The sequence below is a fragment of the Esox lucius genome, chromosome 9, assembly GCF_011004845.1.
Source record: "Esox lucius isolate fEsoLuc1 chromosome 9, fEsoLuc1.pri, whole genome shotgun sequence".
NCBI lineage: Eukaryota > Metazoa > Chordata > Actinopteri > Esociformes > Esocidae > Esox > Esox lucius.
Genome location: NC_047577.1, coordinates 11289333 through 11298961, shown reverse-complemented (window position 1 = coordinate 11298961; position 9629 = coordinate 11289333).

The following is a 9629-nucleotide window of genomic DNA, read 5'->3' as shown; positions in this document are numbered from 1 at the left end:
TAAAAAATGAATCCACCAAAAACACATTTACATTTTAATAAAATGTGTTGACTCTGCTTCTGTTGCTGAAAGAGAGAACCTCCATACATTTCACTGGATCAGAGTTATAATTATAATATCTCTACCAGAGTTAGGAAATTCCCCTCTTTCGAAAAACATCCCTATTAATATCTCATTTACAATGCTTTAGGCATTCTTTAACACCCTACCCTATAACAAGCGCTTAGTAAATGAAAAAGTCTGCATTCTTTCCACTGACATTCACCTTGTTTGATATAAATACCTCACAAATCACGCCAACTGTTACTGAAGAATTTAGGGGAAAAGCTGAGGTCTCCCTGAATGTTGTGAAGTTTGCTGGAGGAGGTTGGGAATGGTAAGGGCTTAACGGAATATTGGCTGCCATTCCAGGTCCGGGATGTTGGACAAGAAATTGGATCAGGATCACATTCCGGAATCCTGGCATTCTATTACGACAAACCTCCCCTTTGGGTGCTCACGGGACGTTCCCCCTGACCCGTCCAGTACCTCTGAAACTGCTGAAACTCTCCGAGCACCAGACATCAGTGTCAGAAAGACGCGGTGGGCTTGGATTACCCGTCCATTTTTTTCTTTGTCTTCCTGTGGTCTTCTCAGTGGTTCTGAGAAGAATGACACCACGTTGCCAGAAAACCATTCAAGCAATTCAGTGTTTTATTGAGATCTGTCCTTTTTTGTCCATCCAACCCTCTTTAGGAGGTGTCATTGTGTAGGAGGCGATGAGGCCACGGCTCAATGTGCGTGAGGTGATCTATGACTACTATTGCAAATCAATACAAATTAACAGAAGGCTTTTTGATTCATTTGGTCAAGTTGAGGTTTCTCAATATTTCAGTGAAGGACGTTATGAGGTCTTTGATCTGTGGGAATCCCTGTCCTAAACACGATGGAGGACAACACCTTGATTCTTCTGAAAACACCTGTAGCATTTCTGGGCGGCTTTTGTTCAAAGCATCCTGTTGACATCACCTCTTCCCACTGCTTATGGAAAATGAGGGTTTAAGCATTGGTTTGTATATATACAGTATGAAGATATGTATTGTAGATAAATATCAAGAAGTGACTGAACAGAGTCTGTTTGTGTTAGAAAATATGACCAGTTTAATAAAATATCTGTTCATAACTGCAATGACTCTTATCCACAGGGACCTACAGCAGCTGGTTCATTAATTTGTTTGATACATGTTTATAAATTATACACATTCTCTGTGTTAACCCCATATTAACCCTATTTTATTTACAATTAGGAAACAGCTGAGCCTCCAAATATGTAATCAAGTCTTCCCCCCTCTGGGTTGAGATCACTGGGGTTAGGTTAGTTCAGAACCTCCCTCTGACTATGGAGATCACTGGGGTTAGGTTAGTTCAGAACCTCCCTCTGACTACGGAGTTCACTGGGGTTAGGTTAGTTCAGAACCTCCCTCTGACTACGGAGTTCACTGGGGTTAGGTTAGTTCAGAACCTCCCTCTGACTATGGAGTTCACTGGGGTTAGGTTAGTTCAGAACCTCCCTCTGACTACGGAGTTCACTGGGGTTAGGTTAGTTCAGAACCTCCCTCTGACTATGGAGATCACTGAGGTTAGGTTAGTTCAGGACCTCCCTCTGACTATGGAGTTCACTGGGGTTAGGTTAGTTCAGGACCTCCCTCTGACTACGGAGTTCACTGGGGTTAGGTTAGTTCAGGACCTCCCTCTGACTATGGAGTTCACTGGGGTTTCAAATTTGTGTTCTCTAGACTGGTGGTCGATGGACTCGATCATACTGCCAAGATCATACACTGCCAAGATCACATACTGCCATGATCACATTCTCCCAAGATCACAGCCGTCCATACTGCCATGATCACATACTCCCAAGATCACAGCTGTCCAAACAGGGCCACTGTGCTGTATTCTCCTGGGATTCTTCTCGCTAATATGCCCAGTCAGCCTCTTCTAGAAGTTTGTCTCTGTGTCAGGCGATGTGGTTAAATTAAACCCCATCTTTTTCTCCTCCTCATCTGTGCAGTGTTAGTGTCGGTTTTGTTCTGCATCGGTGTTGGTTTATGCGGCCGCGCTTCTTCTGTGTCTCTCTGCTGTCCTAAGCAGTCCGCTCTGTGAATCCACGCGGAAGTGGACCAACGGATGACGTGAAAGAGCAATTATCTTGCGCCCTCTTAATTGATTTTTTTTTACCACATCACCGTTTAGGCGAGTCAAGAGAGGTTCTGAAACCCAACGGGGAGGCCTGTGGGTGGGGACACCTGAACGCTGAGCGCATCGAGACAGACGCACGCACGCTGAGTGAAGATCCGAACAGGGCTTTATTTACACAGAGAACTCTTAACGTCGCACACTGTAGGGCACTTCACCATCTGGATGCTATTTATTTCTCTTGCTGCGAAGTCCCCCCATCTCCCCCAATCTCTCGGAGCTAGCCGTCTCCACCTTTTATCTGGTTATCCAAACATGCTTCTCAGACCCTCGGGCCCTAAGGTAAACACAGTGAAAATCCCATTGAGACATGGCTCCGTCACAGGCAACTGGCAGAGAGCTAGCCGAGCAAAAAAAACACAGCAACAAAAAAACACGTGAGGCAAGAGATTCTTTATGCGAGCGAATGTTTACCACTGGATCGTTGAGTATATAGTCTACAGGGCAGATCGCATCCCGATTATCCAACTGTTGTGTGTAGCGACGGCAGAAACATCCCCCCTCTAATATTCAGCCCATTCCCGAAGACAAAATGTGAGGGAGTAAGAAGGTTAAACGCCGACCCCTTTTAGGCCACGGCCGACTTCAAACACAGTAGAGGGAGTTTTTCCGGGTTGGTTGTCGATCCCCCCGGCTGGTTAACGTGAACTTTCCCTCAGTGTCTCCCTTACTCCTCCAGCTGCTTGTAAATTACACACATAAATACAGTGTGTCAGTGAGAGTGGAGATGAGAAGATCAGGCCCAGACTTTGTTCAGCCAACCTGCCTACACGCTCTTCAAATTGATGTCACGCCCTGCCAATAATAAACCACTCCCAGGACATGCTGCACGTTAAGGGGGCAATTCCCCACTCTCCGTCCCCCCACCTACTATACACGATGTCCACGACAGAAGGGGAGGGGTTGTAATTGGGTAAGGGCAGGTTAACGAGATAAGTGTCTATGCTGTGCTTGACCACGGGCATCTAATAAAGGTCTTAGGCTGAAATGGCTGTGATGAACTACAGGGCTACAACGGTGCTGTGGACTGTGGGAGGTTCGCAATGTTGTCATCTACGGGGAGGAGTCTAACTGAGCATCAACACCAGCTGTCCGGTCGGCCGTGTGCGCGTGTGTACGTGTGTGTTTTGTTATTGTGCGTACCTTTATGTGTGTGTGTGTGTGTGTGTGTGTGCGCTAACTGACCAGCCAGTCTGATGTATTGGGAACCAATGACGCTATGGACTAGTTTAATCCTCCGGGTAAACAAACTGTGTTGTTCAACATCATCCCCTCGTCGTCGTAGACAACTGGTGCCGTTACAGTAACCACAGAAACCCAAAACTCCCCCTAATTAAAGATTGCCTTCGACCGTGGTCGTTTTCATAAACCCCCTCACCCGATCTCTCTCTTTTCCCCTTCTCTCCCTTCCTCCCTTCATCCCTCCATCCCCCTCTCTCTCCCTCTCTTCTCTGTTCCCGTTCTCTGCGGGTGTGGGTTTGGGCAGTCAGACAGGCGTTGCTGAGATGGGCCCCCGCCTCACTTGGTTCTGTTTGCCGTCCTTGGTGCCAGGGTGGTGGTGAACCCTGCCAACGACCAGCCCGGTGGTGTCCAGATACAGCCGGGATTGGATATCTGTTTGAGTGAGCCAACACGAATGGACTCACAGACGTTCTAGCTTTCCCGACCCGGTGAGAGAAAGAGTGAGAGAAAGGGAGAGAGGGAAAGAGGGGGAGAGAGGGAAAGAGGGGGGAGAGAGGGATAGAGGGGGGAGAGAGCCAGGCTACGGGGTGGTTAGTGGTTAGTGGGTGTGGTTCTCTAAAACCTGTGGGCTTTACCTCACACAGAGCCATCCGAGCTTTAGGCGCTAACGCACACACAGAAATGTACGTGCGCGCGTGTGCGCGCACTTGACGCGCGTGCGCGCACGGATACCAGTGAACGTTCACACACAATTAAGACTTAGTCCCATGACGAGGGCTCCAGACCACTCAGCCTTCCACAAGCTCTGCGATAGCTTTACCTGTAGGCCTTGAAACTCCAAACAAAACCCATACCAGGATTTTGAATACACACAAACATTGACGTTGCTATTCTTTTCATTTTTAATTACCTATTCATTAGCATCCATTCTAGTTGTTTTTTGTGAAGATTTTTTTTGTAACATTACCTAACACAACTGCCCATTACTGAATCTCATCATTAAACAAACTTTGCTTTAATTCCTTAAAATTCTCACTTTTTCTTTCTTCTGCATTGAGCATCTTAGATATGAAAATATGTGTCAAAATTAGCGAGAAATCCGGGTATTCTCCTGACCACTCCAATAATAGTTCCAATAATACTGAGGCTTTCTTGAAAGAGACTTACTGAGAAATGGTCTATTCTCATTGCTCTAGCTCTGTCACAAGGCAATATATTCATACTTCGGTGACATAAAACACACCCCTGTATGTCTTCACTGCACCCTCACCCTAAATGGTTTGCCATGAAGCCCGGAAAGAATGCTGGTAGAGACACGCGCACACACACACACACACACACACACATACATGTACATATACATACATTCACGTAACAAACCCCTTGAGCCAGTCCATTTATAGCAGTGTCTTTTACTCCAACAGTGTGACTGAAGACATAGTTCCAAGTTGTTTCAAACTATTTAAAATATTACATCACAAAAAAGGGCAACTACTTGTCAACCTGCCAACTTTCATATACTCCAGTTTAGTTGAGAACAAGTAGAACTGTATTCAGTAAGTTGTGGGAGAGTCTCACTGTAGAGCGTTGGGGCTGGTCTACTGATCTGCTGTTGAGTTCCTCAGACGTTTTGGTGGTTGGTAAACTAAGGCTTCACCTCAAGGCTCTGTGTGGGTATACATTAGTACTGAACCAGATGTCCTCAGGTACAGTAACACACACACACACACCAACACACACACACAGCAGGTTGGGGTTAAGGTTTGGGTTGGGATCAGGTTTGGGCATTGATGATTAGGATTTAGGCCTCAGTGTTAAGGAATAAGAAACATTTCTGGGTTAGGGTTAGGTCTCAGGTCCCAACAAGTATAGAAAAGCATAACGTGCATGTGCGCCTTGTAGGGATCGGATTCGGGATATGTTTAGGTTAAAGGGTTTGGGAAAACAGGGAACATTCATTCAGGTCCCCACAAGGATAGAAGAACAAACGTGCGTGCATGTTTGTTTGTGTGTAAGACCCTGCCTCGGGCAGGGTTACCACAGAGGACATATGGGCCAAAGGTATAGGAGCCTAAACCTGCTAACCCTGTTAAGACCAAGGCCATTTCCTGTGGAAACATACACACACACACACACTTATGGAAACATCCATCATCAATGAACCAGGGCTCAGAGACGCTGAGCAAAAAATAGACTAATCGGTCAAGATGAGAAAATAAACAAACATGCAGTTTGCATTTTATCCAGGGCCCTGCTCTGCACTTGACTGGCTGTCTGATGGCGGGTCCTGTGAGAAGCCCCATGAGACGTTATAACCAACGGACTCCAAGACCGGGTTCAGATGTGTGTCCTTGAGTGTTATGTTCTTCTGTTCATTCACGTCTGAGGATTAATGTATGATACGGGAGAGCACAGAGTGCGTGCAGCGATGATCCACACCCAGGAACACAGTTCAGGAAACTCCTATCCATGTATCAATTTGATTTAACTTCTAAGTGGTCCATCTGTGAAATCCAAAACTCATGCTATTATGCTGCATATTCTGGTCAGTGGAGGTGGGGGATAACACGCCATCACATTTCATAACTGTCTTCAGTTGTTGTTTATTCTTTCTGCCTTAGGTTTTGTCTTCAACAAGTGAAATGCATGCTCGATCGGATTGAGATCAGGTGATTGACTCATCCATTGCCGAATGTTCCACTTCTTTGCTTTAAAAATCTCCTGGGTTGCATTCGCGTCGTCCAATCAACTTTGCTGAATGTGGCTGAATCTGAGCAGACAATATATCCCTATACACTTCAGAATTAATCCGGCTCCTTCTGTGAATTCCCTCAAATTTAAGCTGAGACACTGCACTTTAAGCCCATATAATTTTTTTTAACTGTAACTTGAATATATTTTGGTAAACAGACAAAATAACAAAACTTGTGTCAATGTCCAATTATTTCCGGACCCATGAGATGGCTTATTGCTATTATACACCAGTCAACAACACAATAAGTGCATGTTTAATTTACACAGACCAATGATTTGTGTGCTTTCCCACGAACAGTGATGGCAATTGAGTAACTTACAAAAAGAATCGGAATGAATACTGGGTAAAAAAGTATGCTCTGATGCGTGATTTGCTCCCAAGTACTTCTGGAAGACTACGTATGAACTACGTATGGACATGTTATTAGGTTTGCAATCCTTCTTGAAAAATGACAGTTGACGTCCGTACTTACTATACTCTCTAAAGAGAACACGAAAAGGCCTCTAGAAACGCTAAAGTTGTTTGTCTCAGTTATTTGGTTGCAAACAGTGGCGTACTACGGAAGCACACGGGAAACGTTTAGTGAGGAATAAGTGTGTCAGTGAAAAGGTCTGAAAGGGGACATGAAGAAAGACCGAATGGTGAGCAGGAGAGGTTTGGGGGAAAAAAATAAACGTTGGAGAAACCGAGGAAGAAGATGAGTGTGGGAGGACAGGCAAGATGCAGAGTGAGAATAGGAGAGTGGGCGATGAAGAGAGGAGGAAAAGAGAAAAGGGGGGAGTGAGAACGGAAGTGTAGAACAGTAAACAAACAGAGCCAACCTCAACACGGAAAGAGCCCGCAAGCTCCCCCTGCGCTCTCTCCCTCCCTCTCTCTCCCTCTCTCTCCCTCTCTCTCTCTGCTTAATTTAATTCAATTTAAAGGGTTTTATTGGCATATGAAACATTTGTTTACATTGCCAAAGCAAGTGGAAAAAGGGAATGTTTTAATGAATAAACAATACACACACACACACACACGGTCATGCCAGTCACCAGAAACCAGAAGGCTCAACTAACTTGAGTGCAAGCAGCAGCAGAGCACACTCTCACATTTTCTATCCCACTAAAACCGATGAACCCAGAAATGTTCTCTTCTCCTACACTTTACTCTATATAGGCTTATCATTCCCCCGAAGTGTTGATTCGTGAGACCTGGGGTAGGTCTCCTAAAACCTAGAAAAAGACGATCAAACAAAACCCTTTTGCTGTGGTGCAACTGGATCTCTAGTGTTCAGCTGTAGCACGTCTGAGAAGGCGCAGCAACACATTGCCACACTGAATGGCCTGCAGTGCTGCTACGTGGAGAACTCGAATACAGTTAACAGACATTTCACACCCATCAACTGAGTGATCGGTAGGAGACGTGCCACAGCTGATGTTGTTTTTCCCCAGAGTCAGACACATCGGCCATTATCTCAATCAGGAGCTCATGGTTTCCACTGAGCGCCGGCACAGACATGTGAATGCACACATTTTCTCAGGGAGCCCTGTGAAGACGACCGGGGGGGGAAAGGAAGAAAGAGAGCAAAGAAAGGGCAAACATATGATAGGAAGAGAGGAAGAGGGGAAGGGGGTTCAGAAGTGGTGACTGGGTGGTAGATTGAGGGCCACCTTCTCCCCTGCAGTCTAAACATTCTTGAATTAGAGAGCGGTTTGTCTTTGCACACTGAAGGGTTCCTGGCTTCTCCACAAAGAGGAGTATTTTTCCATGGGTCCATTAGTTAATGTGTCTTATCAGTGGGGGACATCTGGGATTGTAGGAACCATCGTCCAGCTGTCTAGCTGTCTCTGTGTGAGTTCACCCTCCATCTCTCTCTTCGTCGCTCATTCCGTGTCCCGTCTAAGCCAGCTCATGTCCGTATTATCTGCGTGGAGCTGCACACGCCCACACTAGAGAGAGAGCAGGGAAAGGTGGGAATGCTCAGAGGCATGCTAGGAAGCTTGGAAATCCAACAGCACAGCATTGTCTCACTATCCTAGGTTTCCCTAAAAAAAAAGATGTTATTCCTGCTACTGAACATGGAAATCCTGCCGGACTGGGAGCCCTCCTGGGTTGAAACAGTAAAACAGTTCAGAGTCAACTCAGCAGCTAGTTTGCCCCATTCCTTCAACCAAGTTTCCAAGGAGTTGTTATGGTTTGTTCATTAGGGACCAATAGTGCTGCTCAGTCACTGGCAAAACTGCCTCTGTAAACAACAAGAGGCTAACAGTCAGTGGAAAAGAAACATACCCCTACTTTCTGAACGCCACCACAAATAATTAGGATGAAACCTAAGATACACAATGAACAGCCGACGTTAATTGTTCCTTGAACACGGACAGGGAAGAACAACTAGTTGTGTAGAACTGGATTCGTTCATTGAAGACGTTTGGGTGCCAGACTGTTTGAAGAAGCTAATGTTGTTGGCAGATGATAAACCATTTTGTCAGTAAAACATTTTTTAAATGAATACTGACAACGGTTCTCTGCTGGGTTGTTTAATGAAATGTCTGTCCAAGTAAACAGATCATTGAGGGCACATACGGGCATGCAGACCCAGGGTTGAGAGGGGACTTTTATTTCCTCAGAAGAAAGATTTTAAACAAGTTATTGTCTGGGGAATTACTATTCCACCGGTCTCTTCAGAGCTCTATTTCAGACCTAGCAGACCACGGGGGCAAACTCGGGGCGGGGAGGGGGGGCGGGGGGCGGACGGGGGGGGGGGGGGGCGCGGGGATACTTGTCTGAAAAATGAGGAGTCAATGAGGGTTTTGAAGAGAATGTTTCCCCTGTGTGTGTGCAGATATAAATGTGCGTGCGCATATGTGTCTGTGTTTATGCGTGCTCGTACACCCAAACGTATTCTTGATCACGATCATCGTGCATCATGATATATACAACTTCATTGTATAAAGTACAGGATGTTTGGCGTGAACGCCGGGAACGTGTGTATATGCGTAGGCCATCTATATTCGAGTGGTGTGTGATTATGGTACAGTGTTTCATTCCCTGGGGACAGGGGAGGAAGCCCTTGTGAAGCCTGTGGTGTATTGACAAGTCGGGCTATACCACCACATGTTCAGCTTATTTCCCCCGGCTTTAACTTTTCACTGCTGGGCAAATTAGTGTCCTAGACGATAGCAGCTGTTTTCTATCTGGGGGTGTGCTGTGCTTCTCCGAGCTGATGTTATGATACCCCGTTTTCGCCAAGACTGCTCCGAATTGAGTCGGTCGGCACTCCTTGCTAGTGAAAGGATACAGGAACGGCAACAGAACCCAGCTGGTACTGCTTGTGACCTGAGAGGCTAATTGCTAGGAGTGGAAAAGGCAGACACACCACTCAGAGATGTGGGTTTTAAGGGCTACGCCGCTATGCTACAGATCCTGACAGAGCGAGAGAGAGAGAGAGAGACTTGGCGTTGAGGAACCAGGGGAAGAC